The 20,118-nt window shown below is 44.3% G+C and overlaps 1 long non-coding RNA gene across 1 annotated transcript; it reads left to right on the forward strand.

Annotated features, from left to right (window-relative positions):
- The first annotated feature begins 12,695 nt into the window (after positions 1-12,695).
- LOC137320618 (uncharacterized) lies at positions 12,696-13,962 on the forward strand. The gene is made up of 3 exons (XR_010962610.1): positions 12,696-12,753; positions 13,631-13,709; positions 13,883-13,962. It is a non-coding gene; the product is annotated as an uncharacterized lncRNA (long non-coding RNA).
- Positions 13,963-20,118: the final 6,156 nt, after the last annotated feature.

Genomic DNA, 20,118 nt, shown 5'->3' on the forward strand with positions numbered 1-20,118 from the left:
TCAGCATCTGTGTCCAGCTAAGCAGAGCTTGGAAATGAGTGTGCCCCCCCGATGTGGACCATCCACAGCTGCCCCTGCATACAGTGTCTGCTCATGCTCACTTGTGAATTGTGAATCACCAGGTGAAAACCCAACTAACTATCTAACTGGACCCACTGAAGTGCTAGTATTTGCTCTGGTGCATGGCTCTACTTCCTGTGACAGTGCATCCCCAGAAGCAATGAGCTCCTCTGAGGAACTGTCGTCAGGCATGTCCACAGACAGTTGTTCTATACGTGAAGACCCCGCAAGACAAAAGAAAGCGATGTGAATTAGTTCTGGCAATCTTGACAATCACCATTCTCAGGCTTCACATAGATCTGTCATTGATGAAATAAAGTCAGCATGTGTGTCAGAGATATTTTTAATTCTGTAATCAGGCATCTGCGAGTTCCCAGTCTCTCCATCAGATTGACAGGGATGCAAAGGTGCCACTTATCTCCATAGTGTCCTCCTCTGCATCAGTGAGCTGCACTGTTTGTGGCGGGCCACCTCCAGTCACCTCCCTCTACCTTGCGTTTGCGCTTTCTTCTCTTACAAGGGGCAAAAGAACAGGCCTGTGAGTGACTGAAGGTCACGTATTCACCTGATGGATGCAGTGCATTTGGTGAGGGTGACTATCAGACAGATGCTTCACATAGCACAAGGATTGGTGTGAGTGGCAGCGGTGGATGGATAAATGAGGAAGCGAGGAAGTGCATAGAAAGTGAAGGATGGGTGCAGTTGAAACTTAAGTGGGTGTGAGGAGTGATAAGAACATAAGAACATAAGAAATTGGAGCAGGAGTAGGCCAATCGGCCCCTCGAGCCTGCTCCGCCATTCAATAAGATCATGGCTGATCTGATCCCAACCACAAATCTAAAGAACACAAGAAGTCGGAGCAGGACCCGGCCACATAGCCCCTGGGCCCTCTCCGCCACCCACAGGGCATTGACCGATCCGAACTCAGCTTCATGTCCAATTTCCTGCCCGCTCCCCATAACCCCTAATTCCCTTTACTTCTAGGAAACTGTCTATTTCTGTTTTAAATTTATCTAATGATGTAGCTTCCACAGCTTCCTGGGGCAGCATATTCCACAGACCTACCACCCTCTGAGTGAAGAAGTTTCTCCTCATCTCAGTTTTGAAAGAGCAGCCCCTTATTCTAAGATTATGCCCCCTAGTTCTAGTTTCACCCATCTTTGGGAACATCCTTACTGCATCCACCCGATCAAGACCCTTCACAATCTTATATGTTTCAATAAGATCGCCTCTCATTCTTCTGAACTCCAATGAGTAGAGTCCCAATCTACTCAACCTCTCCTCATATGTCCGCCCCCTCATCCCCGGGATTAACCGAGTGAACCTTCTTTGTACTGCCTCGAGAGCAAGTATGTCTTTTCTTAAGTATGGAGACCAAAACTGTATGCAGTATTCCAGGTGCGGTCTCACCAATACCTTATATAACTGCAGCAATACCTCCTTGTTTTTATATTCTATCCCCCTAGCAATAAAAGCCAACATTCCGTTGGCTTTCTTGATCACCTGCTGCACCTGCATACCAACTTTTTGATTTTCTTGCACTAGGACCCCCAGATCCCTTTGTACTGCAGTACTTTCCAGTCTCTCGCCATTAAGAAAATAACTTACTCTCTGATTTTTCCTGCCAAAGTGCATAACCTCACATTTTCCAATATTATATTGCATCTGCCAAATCTCCGCCCACTCACCCAGCCTGTCTATATCCCCTTGCAGGTTTTTTATGTCCTCCTCACTCTCTACTTTCCCTCCCATCTTTGTATCATCTGCAAATTTTGATATGTTGCACTCGATCCCCTCCTCCAAATCGTTAATATAGATTGTAAAGAGTTGGGGACCCAGCACCGACCCCTGTGGAACACCACTGGTTACTGGTTGCCAGTCCGAAAATGAACCATTTATCCCAACTCTCTGCTTCCTGTTTGATAACCAATCCTCCACCCATGCCAGAATATTACCCCCAATCCCGTGATTTTTTATCTTAAGTAATAATCTTTTATGTGGCACCTTGTCGAATGCCTTCTGGAAGTCTAAATACACTACGTCCACTGGTTCCCCTTTATCCACCCTATACGTTATATCCTCGAAGAACTCAAGCAAATTTGTCAGACATGACTTCCCCTTCATGAAGCCATGCTGACTTTGTCCTATTAAATTATGCTTATCTAAATGTTCCGTTACTGTCTCCTTAATAATAGACTCCAAAATTTTACCCACCACAGATGTTAAGCTAACTGGCCTATAATTTCCAGCCTTCTGCCTACTACCCTTTTTAAATAACGGTGTTACATTAGCAGTTTTCCAATCTGCCGGGACCTCTCCTGAGTCCAGGGAATTTTGGAAAACTATCACCAAAGCATCCACAATCCCTACTGCCACTTCCCTCAAGACCCTAGGATGGAAGCCATCAGGTCCAGGGGATTTATCCGCCTTGAGTCCCATTATTTTACTGAGTACCATCTCCTGAGTGATTTTAATCGTATTTAGCTCCTCCCCCCCGAGAGTCCCCTGTTTGTCCAGTGTTGGGATATTCTTAGTGTCCTCTACTGTAAAGACTGAAACAAAATATTTGTTCAGCATTTTTGCCATCTCCATGTTTCCCACCATTAATTTCCCGGTCTCATCCTCTAAGGGACCTATGTTTGCCTTAGCCACCCTTTTTCTTTTTATATAACTATAGAAACTCTTGCTATCTGTTTTTATATTTTTTGCTAATTTCTTTTCATAATCTAACTTCCCTTTCTTAATCAATCCTTTAGTTACTTTTTGCTGTCTTTTGAAGAATTCCCAATCTTCTATCCTCCCACTAAGTTTGGCTACCTTATATGTCCTTGTTTTTAGTCGGATACTATCCTTGATTTCTTTACTTAGCCACGGGTGGCTGTCATTTCTTTTACACCCTTTTTTCCTCAGTGGAATATATTTATTTTGAAAGTTGTAAAATAACTCCCTAAATGAACACCACTGCTCATGTACCGTCTTACCCTTTAATCTATTTTCCCAGTCCACTTTAATCAATTCCGCAACCCACTAGTTACAACCTGCCAACCCGAAAATGACCCGTTTATTCCTACTCTCCGTTTTCTGTCCGTTAACCAATTCTTAATCCATGCTAATATATTACCCCCAATCCCAAGAGCCCATACCTTGTGTAACAACCTCTTGTGTAGCACCTTATCGAATGCCTTTTGAAAATCCAAATATACGACATCCCCCTTATCTACCTTGCTAGTTACATCCTCAAAGAACTCTAATAGATTCATCAAACACGATTTCCCTTTCATAAAGCCGTGCTGACTCTGCCTAATCATATTATGATTTTCTAAGTGCCATGTTATTACACTTGGCAAGACAGAGTGAGAGGGGGGTAATGTACACCACAGGATGTAGGTGAATCAGCAACTGTACTTACTTTTGCTGACCTGATTAGGTCATTAAACTACTTCCTGCACTGCACAATGCTCCTGCTGCTCACCTCCTCAGCCACCTCCAACCATGGCTTCTTGGTGAGAGCAGCAGGTTTCTCCCTCCCATTGTTGAGGAAAATGATCTCCCTCCTGCTCCTGACTGCACCTAGCAATAGGTCAAGGGAAGCATCATTAAACCTGGGTGCTGACCTTGCTCGTCCTGAACCCATGTTCACTAAGAATATAAGAAAATAAGAAATAGGAGCAGGAGTAGGCCATACGGCCCCTCGAGCCTGCTCTGCCATTCAATAAGATTATGGCTGATCTTCCAGCTCAACTCTACTTTCCCGCCCTATCTCCATATCCCTTGACTCCCTTAGTGTCCAAAAATCAGTCGATCTCTGTCTTGACTATGTTCACCGACTGAGCATCCACAACCCTCTGGGGTAGAGAATTCCAAAGATTCACTACCTTCTGAGAGAAGAAATTTTTCCTGATCTCAGTCTTAAATAGCTGGCGCCTTATCTTGAAACTTCAGCCAGGGGAAACAACCTTTCAGCATCTACCCCATTAAGCCCTCTAAGAATTTTACAAATTTCAATGAGATCACCTCTCATTCTTCTAAACTCCAGAGAATATAGACCCATTCTACTCAACCTCTCCTCATAGGACAACCCTCTCATCCCAGGAATCAATCTAGTGAACCTTTGTTGCACCTCCTCTGGCAAGAATATCCTTCATTAGGTAATGAGACCAAAACTATACACAGTACTCTAGGTGTGGACTCACCAGAGCCCCATATAATTGCAGCATCTTATTCATATACTCCAGCCCCCAAGCAATAAAGGCTCACCATACCATTTGCCTTCCTAATTGATTGCTGTATCTGCATGTTAATTTTCTGTGATTCATGTACAAGGACACCCAAATCCCTCTGACTATCAACATTTCTTAGTCTCTCACTTCTTAAAAAATATTCTGCTTTTCTATTCTTCCAACCAAAGTGGATAATTTCACATTTCCCCACATTATACTCCATCTGTCACCTTCTTGCCCACTCACTTAATCTGTCTCTATCCCTTAGCATCCTCCTCACAGCTTACTTTCCCACTTAGCTTTGTATCATCAGCAAACTTGGATACATTACACTCGGTCCCCTCTTCTAAGTCATTGATATATATTGTAAACAGCTAAGGCCCAAGCACTGATCCTTGCAGCAACCCACTAGTTACAACCTGCCAACCCGAAAATGACCCGTTTATTCCTACTCTCCGTTTTCTGTCCGTTAACCAATTCTTAATCCATGCTAATATATTACCCCCAATCCCAAGAGCCCATACCTTGTGTAACAACCTCTTGTGTAGCACCTTATCGAATGCCTTTTGAAAATCCAAATATACGACATCCCCCTTATCTACCTTGCTAGTTACATCCTCAAAGAACTCTAATAGATTCATCAAACACGATTTCCCTTTCATAAAGCCGTGCTGACTCTGCCTAATCATATTATGATTTTCTAAGTGCCATGTTATTACATCCTTTAATAATAAATTCTAAAATTTTCCCTACCACTGATGTCAGGCCTATAGTTCCCTGTTTTCTCTCTCCCTCTTTTCTTGAATAGCGGGGTTACATTTGCTACCTCCCAATCCATGGGGACTGCTCTAGAATCTAGGGAATTCTGGAAGAACAAAACCAATGCATCCACTATCCCTGCATCCACCTCTTTTAAAACCCCAGAATGTAGACCATCAGGTCCAGGGGATTTGTCAGCTTTTAGTCCCATTAATTTCTCCAATACTTTTTCTTTATTGATATTAATTACTTTAAGTTCCTCACTATTTCCGCTGTGTTTTTTGTGTCTTCTACTGTGAAAACAGACACAAAGGGCTCGATTTTAAAAATAGAAAATGAGTTGGTTGGGGGCTGGGGGAGCATTGAAAATTGCCACCATTTCTGACCCGTCCCCAACACGCCCATTTCTGGTTTTCATGGGGGCAGGACGAGGAGCGGGCGACCAACCCGCTCCCAGGAGGCGGGTCGGGCCTTAAAACCTTTCAAGGAGGCTTCAGGCCTCCATTTTTCAATAATTCCCGATTTCAACCCTGGGGGGCCGGGATTCCTGGGCCTTCTGTTTTACGCCTCGTGAAAGTAGACGAGAAGGCCCGAGACTAACAGATAGGTGCCTAGAAAGCTAGAAAGGCACAGTTTGGGACCTGGAGAAGCAGGAGTGCTTCCCCCAGGCTCAACAAGCCTACCTGCACCGACTCTGCCCTCCCCGATCACGGACCCCCCTCCCCCGATCACAGACCCCTGACCCCCGATCGCAGACCCCCCACCCCGACCCCGATTCTCCCCCTCCGATCCCCGATCCCCCGACCCCGACCCTCCTCGTCCAACCCCCAACCCCTCAAACCCCAACCCCAATTCTCCCACTCTGACCCCCGACCCCCCCGACTTCGATCCTCCCCCTCCGACTTCCAACCCCGATCATCCCCCTCCGACGCACACATGCACCCCCGTGCCACCCCCCCCATCCATACAAACAAAGACTCACCTGCAGACTTACCTGCGTACGTCCTCTCCCTGGCTGGTCTCCCGTCCGACTGAGACCAGTCTGTCAATCAGCCAGTCAGTCGGACGAGAGACCGACAAAAAAAAATAAAGGACGTCCTTACATCAAAATTGTAAGGACATCTGGGAAACCCGTACTAAAATTGACCCCCCCGGCCCCTTCCCCGCTCCATTTTAAAATCACTCCCAAAATATCTGTTCAAAGTCTCTGCCATTTCCTTATTCCCCATTATAATTTCTCCTGTCTTTGCCTCTAAGGGACCCACGTTTATTTTCGCTAATCTCTTCCTTTTTACATATTTTCAGAAGCTCTTACAATCTGTTTTTATATTTCTTGCTGGTTTACTCAATCTTCTCCCTCTTTATCAATTTCTTGGTCATCCTTTGCTGATTTCTAAAACCCTCGCAATCCTCAGGTGTACTACTCTTCTTGGCAACATTGTAAGCCTCTTCTTTTAATCTAACACTATCCTTAACTTCTCTAGTTAGCCACAGTTGGATCACTATACCTGTGGAGGTTTTATTCCTCAAGGGAATGTATATTCTTTGAGAATTATGAATTATATCTTTAAATGTTCGTCATTGTTTATCTGCCTATGGTCATATCTTTTAATCTAATTTCCCAATCTACCTTAGCTAACACACCGCTCATACCTTGGTTTAAATTTAACACCCTGGACTTAACTACATGACTCTCAAACTCAATATGAAATTCTATCATATTATGAACACTCTGACCCAGAGGATTCTTAACAGTAAGATAACTGATTAACCCTGTCTCATTACACAATACTAGACCTAAAATAGCCTGTTCCCTACTTGGTTCCTCGATATATTGTTCTAGAAAACCATCTCGAATCATTCCATGAACTCGTCCTCTAAACTCTTACCATTTCCTTCCAAAACCTCCTAGCTCCTCCAAATTCCATTTTGGCCTTGGCCCTATAAATAGTCGAGTTGAGATTGTGTCATGCAGGTGTGCATCATGCCCGCTGTCGCAGCTTTGAGATGCGAAACCCGGATTGGAAAATTTAATGAGGAAATCAAGTTGAAATCGGACATTCCGACCTGCTAAATTTTCTTCCGGGCTTCGCACTTGCAATTCCACCACCTCCCCCACCCCCCCCAACACCAGATCGGATCACGCCTTTGCATTAATATTGGTGCCATATCTGTTTCAAAATTGTCTGTGTTAAACAATGTTTTGGGGTTTTGTTTTTCTATACCCCTTAGGATGTTGAATACTTCACTGAGGTCTTACTGGTCCTTCTTTTCTCCAGTATTAGCTTATTTGGCCTACTTTTGTACCCTATCCAAAACCATGATAGTCCCATATTGTACATGGTATGTGACTCTAGAATATCCCATATTTACCACTGAGACTTATGATCTATCCCTCTGACTATACACCATAAGATCTCATTTGCCTATGTCGCTATCACACACTGAGCTGATGGTCTTAATGAGAATCCATCAGTAATCCCAGATCCTACTTCTCTGTTTAGTCCACATAACTTCTCAAGATAATAGCGAGCTTAATTTACAATGTTCTCATCTTTTGTTATGGTCTGGTTACCTTCTAGCTTTTTATTTTCCAAGCAAACATCAATTCTCGTAAGTAGTATATGTAAAAGACAGCACAGGAATATTAGACAAGACAACGGCAATGATGTCTATCACCTGTCAGTAATGAGGCATGAAACTGATCATTTTTCTGATGTTGGCTACTGAGGCAGTGATGAAATAAATAGAAATTTGACATGGCATCTCTTTAATTTATCAAAATATCATCTAAGAAGTTCTACTTCATTAGCATCCAATGTAGCATGCTTTATACAAGGAAAGAGGCATTCTCCAGCCTTTCATTCATCGTATGAAGGCTTAAATAAAGAGTGCAATATTAAAATATTCCATCTCAAAATAAATTGCTCCATGGATTTTGATGCGTAAAGAAAGCTAAACATCACAGCTTCCTCCATTATTTCACAACTAACAGCAATCTAATGAGGTGAGGAGTATAAAACTCTCAGCAGTGCTTTACAAACTATTGATTATGACAGAAATTTAGATTGATGCCTTACTCAGTAGTATCATCATTTTCAGATACACCTGCATATGCATTAATTTTCAATTTCTGTGGAATGAGAAAATGACATTTTATTGTGAGATATTAATTTTATTTAATAAAGTAATCCTGGGACATTTCAATTTTTAAGCCTCTCTTGTAACTGTAACTAATTACCAAAAGTGTGGAAGTTTGGGATGGCAGATAAACACTTTGGAGTAGAGTTTCTGCTTTGAGCACAATCAGCAACTGGGCCCAAATTGAGTTCAAAAATTGCGCTGGCTGGTTTTCATTCCGAGTTTCTGCTAAAATGCATTAACATAATCACAAATGTAGAATTTTCTGTGAATCAGCACAATCCGGCAGTTTAGTAGAGTGTAATTGCTTATTTTTTTTGCAATAAAAAATATTCATTGATGTATTTAAGAGTAGTAACCTGAAAATGGGTTTATCACAAACAATAAGCATTGTTAACAAGTGTGTCCAGTACTCCACTTGTGAGTAACCTGACTTTAAATCACTGAAAATGATGTAAAAAAAAGTATGCTGAAGCACTTACTACTTTCATTGGTGTACACTAGCCGGTTTCTTAGTAAATTAAATATTTTTTAATAACGTGCCCACTAGTGCCTGTGTGCCTGAGAAAACGAGCTCAATTTGAAGACCCTTCTCGAACAGCCGCTGGCCGACGCCATTGGTGGAAATTCGCTGACCTCGTTATTTCATTTGGGGGCATGGCCAGCTTTGAGGGCGGGGACGAATCAGCGTGATGATTTTTGAACCAGTGCAAAAAGATCGCGGAAACTCGAATTACGCTGAATGAAATTTACGCCCAGCTGATCCGGTCGGATTGCGCTGAAAAAAAACAGCACGATCGAGCGGAAACTTTACTCCAATATGAATGTGTTCAAAGCTTGAGGAAGCATTTGTAATATTAATAATGTGTAACGCTACAGGCAATGGTTTAGTCTACTTCTGACAGCTTATTTGCTCAAATGTCTATTTGTGTAACAGCACTTTATTGACAAATGCATTTCTACATTATTGATGTTAGTGAAAGAGCTGTAATTCACCGAAATACGCAGTGGGGGGTAATTTTGTTTTTGTGCAATAGGATAAAATGGGTGATAGTGAGTCGGAAACACATCTTACATCTGTCCCCATTTTATACTTTACCTGTTTTATACTGTCGCACAAAGAAAAAGTTCCCCTTAATGGGTTTATCTTTATTTCTTACCTACTGATCAGGTAAGTACAGTTAAAAAAATGCAGATGCTAAAGGAGAATTGTATTTGCCTCCCTTCCAGTAGCGGTAAGTCAATGAAGGGCAGTTTTCTGGCTTCTACACTGCTCTGCATGGCTAATGAGGATTCTGAGATGAAATTACGATGGATTAGTCACAGTTTAGGACTATTCCACCACAAACTTCCCAACTGGAGGAAAATACAGGTTAGAATGTCTCTTTAACGGAATGGGTGGGGGAGAGGGGGAATTGGAGTGGGAGAGTACTTCTGTGAATTGGGAGGAGTTGGAGGAGAATGGATCTATGAACTGGGCAGTGTAAGACGGGGAATGACGGGACTTTGCTCACCACTTTTAGGGCATTAGTGTTGTTTAAATGGCACAGGAAACTTTCTTAGGCAGGAAAATCAGGTGGAAATAATTTCCAACCGTTTTGCACCGTTAAAATGCTTCACTTGGTTGCCTCATGCTTTTCAAGCCTTCCTGCATTCCATCTGCCGAATCCCCGCTTACCTCATTGCATAGAAACATAGTAATATAGAAAATTTATGGTACAGAAGGAGGCCATTCGGCCCATCATGTCCGTGCCGATCAAAAAAGAGCTACCCAGCCGAATCCCACTTTCCAGCACTTGGTCCGTAGCCCTGTAGGTTACGGCACTACAAATGCACATCCAAGTACTTCTTAAATGAGTTGAGGGTTTCTGCCTCTACCACCCTCTCAGGCAGTGAGTTCCAGACCCCCTCCACCCTCTGGGTGAAAACATTTTTCCTCAGCTCCCCTCTAATCCTTCCACCAATTACTTTAAATCTATGCCCCCTGGTTATTGACCTCTCTACTAAGGGAACTAGGTCCTTCCTGTCCACTCTGTCCACTCTATCTCGGCCCCTCATAATTTTATACACCTCAATTAAATCTCCCCTCAGCCTCCTCTGTTCCAGAGAAAACAACCCCAGCCTATCCAATCTTTCCTTATAGCTAAAATTCTCCAGCCCTGGCAACATCCTTGTAAATCTCCTCTGCACCCTCTCTAGTGCAATCACATATTTCCTGTAATGTGGTCACCAGAACTGTACGCAGTACTCAAGCTGTGGCCTAACTAGTGTTTTATACAGTTCTAGTATAACCTCCCTGCTGTTATATTCTATTCATTGGCTAATAAAGGAAACTATCCCGTATGCCTTCTTAGCTACCTTATCTACCTGTCCTGCTACCTTCAAGGATCTGTGGACATCAACTCCAAGGTCCCTCACTTCCTCCACACCTCTCAACATCCTCCCATTTATTGTGTATTGCATATGTCAGTAGCATTGCAGCTGAAGATTTCCTGGATTTGCACTGCTAATACGCTCTGGGTAAGTTAGACTTTGATATATAAGGCGCAACTAGGGTTCCCAACCCGAACAGAATGACCGGGAATTTCCCGGAATCGGGGGCTCCTCCCCCAAGTGCTGAACCCCGGGAAATCAGTGATTTAAATTTCCCACCGCAGTGCACCCACCCACCCCACTCCATGACATCACTGGCTGCTGTTGGAGAAGCCTCCGGCTCGGTGACGTCATCTGGCCACCGCCGCAGAGAGCCACGACCGGCTGGTGTGATGTCAGGAGGGGGCTGGAGAGTCGGGAATCTGGAGTCTCAGAATTTGGGGAATCTTGGCAAATGGAGGGAAGGCTCTGAAATGGGGGAGGGTGCTCTAAAATGGGTGGGTTCTAAAATTGGAGAGTTCTGAAATGGGGGGGGGGCTCTGAAATGGGGGGGTCTCTGAAATGGGGGGGTCTCTGAAATGAGGGAGTTCCTCGAGTTCCCCTCTTCCCCTGCTCATGGGTGGCCTTCTGCTTCTTGGAACTTGTCGCACAACAACTGCTGGTGTGAAACTATGAGCAAAAATATTCAACTACAGGGGACTCACCTTAATAAGGTAAATGTAGTAACATTTGTAGAAGTCATGCGATCAGATGTGACGTGGTCAGAAAGTCACATGATCAGGTATCACATGGTCAGGTGTCACATGGTCAGAATGTCATGTGATCACATATCAAATGGTCAGGTGTCACGTGATCAGAATGTCATGTGACCAGATGTCACATGGTCAGAATGTCACGTGTTCAAACCTCCAGGAATGCCTCCAATCCTGGACACAATAGTTGCATGGATCATCTAATCAAGATAGAAATGAACCCAAAAAGTCAGGAGAGTTTAAACATTGATTTCTACAGCTGCAAAATGCTTTTTTAAGCATAGTTTTGGATTTCTGACTATAAATACCTGCACTTGCTTCTGACTGCGTCTGACAAGGTCGTCACACCAGCATATTTTCAGATCCTCCTTCCCCACGTGGTCAGGGCTTATCAGGTGGAGGTACAGCATTCCCTGTGGGCATATCATTATCATGGGGGAGGAGGAGGAGCAGCACAGGGTGGAGCTAAGGAGAGTCAGACAGCATTTAAAGATGATGCAGCCCTCCCATAGAATGTACAGACAGCACAGGTCTTGGGAGGACCTTTCTGAGGAGTTGCACACTTCAGAAAACACCTGCTGTTACCTGCTGCAGGACGAGCTCGAGCCACACTCAGCTGCCCAAACTGCTCTCTTAGTGTCTATGAAGGTGGCCACCACCATCAGCTGCTATGGCACAAGGCCATTTCAGGCAGCCATGGGGGATCTTTGTAACATCAGCCAGACTGTAATATGGGCATGCATTCATTAGGTCACTGATGCCCTTTATAGGACAGTGGGCTAATTTATCACCTTTGATCAAAGCAAGGCAACAGCATGATAGCGCCATGCAGTTTAATGGGGCTGTTGGTTTCCCCAAGCTCCATGGTGCAATTGCTGGCACCCATATTGCTTGGAGAGCACCCACAGAACACCCAGTCAACAACATCAACAGGAAGGCTTTCCGCTCCTTCAATCTCCAGGTTGTGTGTGACAACAATCAGAAGATCCTCCATGTCAACACCCGATATGCAGAGAGTGTTACCATTTTCTTTTGTAACTCAGGGAAGAGTCAAATTAATGAATAGCTTCTAGGTGACAAAGCCTACTCCCTGCTCCCATGGCTAATGATTTCCAATAAGAGTAGTCCGAATAGCAGAAGAGGGCCACTACAAGGCACATGCCTCTACTAGACTGGTCATTGAGAGGACAATCGGGATGTTAAAAGCATGCGTTCACTGCCTGGCCACATCGGGAAGGGATCTGCAGTATGTTCCAGATCAGTGTCAAGAATAATTATATCCTGCTGTGCCCTTCTCAACTTTGGCACTTCAGGAAAGATGGGACTTTGACATAGCTAAGGAGAAGGCCCTTGCTCAATTGGAACCACAACTACTTGGAGCAGACCATCATGATGACCAACACTCAGAGGAATCCTCAATGACCGCTCCAAGGAGCATCAAAACACAGGTCAGCTCTGAAGTCTTCTCTTCTGTGTAATACAGTTCACCTTTGACACCACAGCATGACCTCTTTCTCCCCACTTGCAAATAATGCGACATTCCCTCAAACCATTACCCATCCTACATGACAACACTTCAGCCGTCTTTGCCGCGACATAAACATGCCAATAATCATCACCTGGGTGAATAAATCAGCAGCGTTTCCTCTTTGACTGTAACCTCCATGAATAACAAAGTGCCATGTCGTGCAGCGAATTTTAATTCAATAATTGCAAAATACAAACAAACAATCACATTAATCTTTCCTAACATTATGCTTTCCCTTTTTGCCTACACGAGGCTTTCTATCACCCATTATTGTGCTCTTTCTAAGTACGACCTGAGGGCCATGAGCTGACTGGCTCCTCATGCTGCACTGGAGGGTGATGGGGCTGAGGCAGCTCTCGTCTCATGTTGGCTTGCTCCTGCGCATTTTGGTGCCACCTTCCACATTCCACTGGGGCTGGCTGGAGGCCTAGCACGTGTTGCTGTGCTAAGAGGTGGCCGTCTCATGCAGCTCCAATTCCTGGGTGCTTGGTCCTCATCATCCTCTTCAGCATCATCATCATGTTCCTCCATCATGTGACCCCCATTGCCGTGGTGGATCTGCAGGAAAGGAGGGTACAGGCCTGGGCAAGAATGAATTCTTGAAAGGAAAGTCGAGGCAATGCTGTTTAAAAACTTTGCATGCAAAATTATAGTTTTGCTCCTACGTGTGCTATAGAAATGCAAAGACTAACTTATTTTTTTAAAATGTTGAAAAGCAAGTTATTTTTGTGCACATTATGTTGAGCTGACAGATTGTTAATCAGACACTGATGAGGGGTGTTGTTTTCTATCACCAGCTGTCTCAGTCAGGGTTGTGGCATTTACTGTCAGGTGGCACACGACCTCAGTGATGGATGCAAAGCAGAGCTAAAATCAGTAAGTGTTTGGAAAGAACACAAATATTTTATTTAGCTGTAGTTAACCATTCTAACATTTCCGTGATGACACAGACCCCCTCTTCTGATAATAACTTTATCTTTATTTGTTCTGTGGAATTTGTAACATGTTAGACTAACAATATTTCCATCATTAGTTTTTTTATATTACAGTTCTACTCAAACATCATACTGTACAGATGGAATAGTGAGAGCAATGACACAACGATTGGAATAGTGCGATCGGATTTTCTTAATATTTCAACCATATGGTGTGAGTAAGTTAATTCTCAATTTCTAATAATGCTTGTTAGAAACATATAAATCAACTTAGTGCAATATGTTTTAGTGTTTCTTCAGCATGAGCTCAAAATAAATCAGTGGTGGCAATGGTCAGTCAGGAACTGCCTCACCATACAAAAGCCTCCTAATTTAAACTGAAGATGTCTTCCATGGACTTTGACATCCAGAAATAGTACGTTGTTGTATCACTTCTACATCCGAAATTCTGTGCTTGCTGACTGAGTAATAAATTGCTCCGAGTATCTACAGCACCCAAGGTTACCCAGCAGTTGTGGTGAAGCTGGCTTTAGTGCCTGATAGTAAGAGAAAACCTGCAGGGTCATGTGTAATTGAATAGCACAGAGCAATGCTAGAAATGTAAAAGAGACTTGTATTCATAAAATACTTGTGAAAGTCCATAGATGTCTTAATACCCAAAGCTTTGATGAACCCTCTGCACCACTGTAAAAAAAAACACCCGCTGTTCTCTGACGGACATGTAATTGTAACCAGTAACTGTTAGCATTCATGAAGTCAGCAGATAGTCTCGAATTTCAGGAGTTGCATGCCAGGACCCTACACTTTAAGAACAATGTATGGACAGACTCTTTTAAAATGTCCTTCGACAGAATTTCACAACCCCTGCAGGGTATTGGCGTAACAGGAGCCCAAAATATAAATCACTGCTTGTATAAAGAGCTTCTTTGGGCTCATGGCAAAGGGCCTGGTCTCTTACTTAAATCCAATGGAATCAGTGTGGCATGGCCTGTAAGTACTTTGTAAAATTAGTATCCCTTCAACAATTGGAAAAAATGACTGAAGACAAGTGAAGGTACATCCAAAGCAATTGTGCCAGCTCTTGGTTGATCACATGCGTAGGTAAAAGCAAGATGAGATCAAAACAGTAATTTGTCGTCTGTAGGGTGTATTTCAATGTATATTTGCTGTTGAATATGGGAGAATTCAATAGCCAGTAGTCCTTACAGTCGTTATTTTATGATTAACCATTATCTCTTGAAGGGATTCGCAAAATTTCACATGTTCCCCCCACCCCGAAGATTTATTGGAGTTATTAAAGAAACCCTGGTGTGACTGTTTTAAAAAATCCAAGGTCTCTCAAAATGGCTGCAGTCAGACACATGGCCGAGGACCGGCAGATTTGAAATTGCATTCTCAACAACTCGGCAGGCTTCGTGTCTCAGACAGGTTTCTTTAAACAATGCAGCTGCATTCTAGCCCTGAGGCAAGCTATCAACATGGCCGGCCAACACATCAAAATTCGAGCAGGAAGTGATCGCAGGACAACAGGTGAACCATCAAGGTACATTCGGAACAATGGTAAAGCAGTTAGCGAACAGATCGATACAGGAAATGGCCATTAATGTAAATGGGCCAGAGATGGGGTCCTTTCGTGCTTAAATCAAACAATGAAGCAAGCTGATAAGGTATGAAAAAACCTGTTACCAAGAGGGTATAACTGGGGCTGCCCAGTATCTCACTCTCTGCTGCTCTTCTCTCTTCGCCTCTTGGCCCTATCCTGTCTGTCTGCTAGCAACTAAGAAGGAAGCCATTCAGTAAACCTCGCAACCACATGTCGACGGCAACAGCAGGTACAGGGGCCAGGCCTTTTCATCTGTTTTCACCGGTGAGCATTAATTTTCTGGCCGCCACAAGACAACCTAGCATAAGTGTAAGGGTGGGGGTTAAGGGATATTGCTAAACTTGTGATTTTAGAATTTTCCCTCGATGTGTCCGTTTCTTTCAACCCGATAAGTGTAAGACTGTATTACATCCATAGCGATTTCTTTATCTTCTGTATTATACTGTTTACCTTGTAGTTTTAGTTTTCTTATTAATAAACATTGGTTTTCCTTGTACCAATCCACTGGTCTGTTTGTCTGTCTTTGTTACCACTCGATAAGTCCTCAGCTCAGAATCAGGAAGGGGTAAGCGATTCGCAACCGCACTGCGGGCAGGGCAGCTCAGGAAAACATAACTGGCTGACCTATAATAAGCCCGAGAAACAGTAAAAAAAGAAACCCCTTACAGACTTGAAATATTACTTATTGTCTAAATCAGTTACTGTAGTGATGTGACTAAAATAAGTAAGAAAAGGATTATGCCCTTATAAAGTAACTTTGAATTAATTAGACCATAAGAGACCATAAGAGATACGAGCAGGAGTAGGCCCCTCGAGCCTGCTCTGCCATTCAATGAGATCATGGCTGATCTGATTTTTACCTCAACTCCACTTTCCCTCCCTTTCCCCATATCCTTTGACTCCCTCGCTGATCAAAAATTTGTCTAACTCAGCTTTGAATGTATTCAATGACTCAGCCTCCACAGCTTTTTGGGGTAAAGAATTCCAAAGATTCACAACCCTCTGGGAGAAGAAATTCCTCCTCATTTCCGTCTTCAATGGGTGACCCCTTATTTTGAGACTATGCCCCCTAGTTTTAGATTCCCCCATGAGGGATAACATCCTCTCAACATCGACCCAATCGAGTCCCCTCAGAATCTTGTATATTTCAACAAAATCTCCTCTCATTCTTCTAAACTCCAATGAGTATAGACCCAACCTGTTCAATCTTTCCTCATAAGATAACCCTTCCATACCCAGAATCAACCTAGTGAACCTTCTCTGAACTGCCTCCAATGCAAGTATGTCCTTCCTTAAATAAGGGCACCAGAACTGTACGCAGTACTCCAGGTGTGGTCTCACCAGCACCCTGTACAGTTGTAGCATGACTTCCCTGCTTTTATACGCCATCCCCCTAGAAATAAAGGCCAATATTCTGTTTGCCTTCCGGATTACCTGCTGCACCTGTATGTTGACTTATTGTGTTTCATGTACAATGACACCCAGATCCCTCTGGACCGCAGCATTTTTAATATTTCTCCATTCAAATAATATTTTACTTTTTTATTTTTCCTCCCAAAGTGGATGACTTCACATTTTCCCACATTATATTCCATCTGCCAAATTTTTGCCCATTCGTTTGACCTGTCGATATCCCTTTGCAGACACTTTGGGCCTGATATTAGGAGGGCGGCGGGTTTGCAGCGGGGGGTCAACTGGGTGCGTGGGTAACACGCCCAGTGAAATCGGGGTGCTCCGCATGCAATCGCAGGCTAATTGCAGCCACTTACCTTGGCTTCCGGGTTTCGCACTGGAAAGCTGCGCAGCGGGCGGACTGAGCATGCGCAGTAAGATCTGTCAGCTGGAGGAGCTCTATTTAAAGGGGCAGTCCTCCACTGACTGATGCTACAGAAAATAGGAAAAATTACAGCATGGAGCAGCCCAGGGGAAGGCTGCTCCCAGGTTTAATGATGCCTCACTCCAGGTATTATTGGATGGGGTGAGGAGGAGGGGGAGGACAGAGATCTTCCCCCCGGCGGGCGGGAGGAAGCGGCCTGCCTCTTCCATCAAGAAGGCCTGGCTCGAGGTGGCAGAGGAGGTCACCTGCACCACCAGCATATCGCCCACCTGCATACAGTGCAGGAGGCGCTGCAATGACCTATGTAGGTCAGCCAAAGTGACTACACTTACTCATTCCCCTACACTCCGTCTGCCACATCACCGCCCCCACCCCACATCTCCTTCTGCACTGCCAACACTACTCTGTCACATCACCCCTCACACCCACTCAAAGCTCATCCTCATCTTACCTACACTTACTCACCTCACCAGTACTCATCCCACCACTACCACTCAACCCAATCCTCATACAATCTCATGGCTCTATCTCATACTCACACTCTCCTGCATCTCTTTTACGGTCAGCCTCACTCAACCTGCCACTACCTGTGCTGCAGCCACAGGGCATGCATCACATATGTGCAGTAGGCAGCGTAAGGCAAACGTGTCGTGAGCATGAAGGGGATGCACAAGGGTGTTTGAGGGTTTGTCATGGTTTTTACTTTTATTTAATTTCTGATCAACTCACATTACATATTATATTGTCACCACTACTGCCACGTCTTTGCGAATCTTGTCTGGTTTGTGCAATAATGCCCTTTCCTGAGGATTACCATGAAGATCCACAACTGATGCCACCCATTGTGTCACTGCAGAGTGGGTGTAGGTGTATTTGCAGGGCTCTTTTGTGCAGACGACTGAGAGACGTTGGCGATGTCCCCGGTGGCACCCTGGAAGGATGCGGAGGAGAAGTTGTTGAGGGCAGTGGTGACTTTGGCAGCGACAGGTAAGAAAATGGTGCTCGGGCCAGCCGGGAGCAGCTCGGCATGAAGGAGGCTGCAGATGTCCACGACTACATGTCGAGTGAGTCTGAGCCTCCGTGTGCACTGCTGCTCAGAAAGATCCAGGAATCTGAGCCTCGGTCTGTGGACCCTGTGGCGAGGGTAGTGCCTTCTGCAACACATCTCTCTCTACAGTTGCCCTCCCTCCTGCTGTGCACGTGGATGTATCACAGCACTGTGTTGTGGGGCTCCACGTGTCAGAGGTAGACGGCGTGGCCGGCGAGGCTGGTGATGCTGTTCACCCTCCGAGGAGGTCATGACTGCAGCTACGGCGGCCCCCATCCACAAGATGTACATCTGAGGGGGTCCGTAAGGGAGGTACATGTCTCTGGACCCCGGGGTAAGTGTGCAAGTTGGTGAATTTTATTGTTAGGAGGAGGGAGGTGGAGGCCAAACTTTGTTCAAAGTGACAGAGTGGCCTCCTGCAATGAGTGAGGGTCTCTCCGTCCCCCCACCTGTCAAATGGACCTTTGCAGCTGCCACAGGCTGATGGCTGCAACACGTCCATTTGAATTGGGAGTGTATCCCCCAGTACGGGAAACAGTCCCAGTTGTTTGGAAAATCCCACCCCTCCTAAAATATCATGTTAATCAGGTCTCTAAATGACCTGAAATACCTAAATAATTCCATTAAGTGGCACCCCGCTGGCTTTAATTGCCGGCGGGAGTCCCACATGCGGGGGCTGCGCGCGCATGTCAGCGCATCACTGGGGAACCCGGAAGTGGGCGGGTTGGAGCCGGGCTCCGGACCTGCCCCGGGAATCCCCGATTTTCACAGCCCCCCCCGCCATGAACGCACCCGCTCGGGGGTGCAAAAATCGAGCCCTTTGTGTCCTCATCGCAACTTGCTTTTCCACCTATCTTTGTATCATCTGCAAATTTGTCCACAAGACACTCTGTTCCTTCATCCAAGTCATTGATATATATTGTAAATAGTTGAGGCCCCAGCACTGAGCCCTGCGGCACCCCACTAGTTACAGATTGCCATTTTGAAAATGATCCTTTTATCCCAACTCTTTGTTTTCTGTTAGTTAGTTAATCCTCTATCCATGCCAGTATATTACCCCCCAACACTATGGGCTCTTATCTTGTGTAGTAATCTTTTATGTGGCACCTTATCGAATGCCTTTTGGAAATCCAAATATACTGCATCCATTGGTTCCCCTTTATCCACCCTGCCCGTTACTTCCTCAAAAAACTCTAATAAATTTGTCAGACATGATTTCCCCTTCATAAAACCACGTTGACTCTCCTTGATTTTATTATGATTCTCCAAATGTCCGACTACTACTTCCTTAATAATGGATTCTAGCATTTTCCCAATGACAGATGTTAGGCTAACTGGTCTATAGTTACCTGCTTTCTGTCTCACTCCCTTCTTGAATAGGGATGTTACGTTTGTGGTTTTCCAATCCGCTGGGACCTTTTCAAAATCTGGAATTCTGGAAGATTACAACCAATGCTTCCACTACGTCTGCATCCACTATCTCTGTAAGATCCTCGGATGCAAGTCATCAGGTCCAGGGGACTTGTCAGCCTTTATACCCATTAGTTTACCCAGTACTTTTTCTTTGGTTATAGTGATTGTTTTTAGTTCCTCCCTCCCCTTTGCCCCTTGATTTTCTTCGATTATTGGTATATTATTAGTATCTTCTACTGTGAAGACAGATACAAAATATCTGTTCAATTCCTCTGCCATTTCCTTGTTTTCCATTATTATTTCCCCAGTCTCATCCGCTAAGGGACCAATGTTTACGTTAGCTACCCTTTTCCTTTTTATATACTTGTAGAAGCTTTTACTGTCAGTTTTTATATTTCTTGTTAGTTTACTCTCATAATTTATTTTCTCCCTCTTTATTATTCTTTTAG

The sequence above is a fragment of the Heptranchias perlo genome, chromosome 4 (genome assembly GCF_035084215.1).
Source record: "Heptranchias perlo isolate sHepPer1 chromosome 4, sHepPer1.hap1, whole genome shotgun sequence".
NCBI lineage: Eukaryota > Metazoa > Chordata > Chondrichthyes > Hexanchiformes > Hexanchidae > Heptranchias > Heptranchias perlo.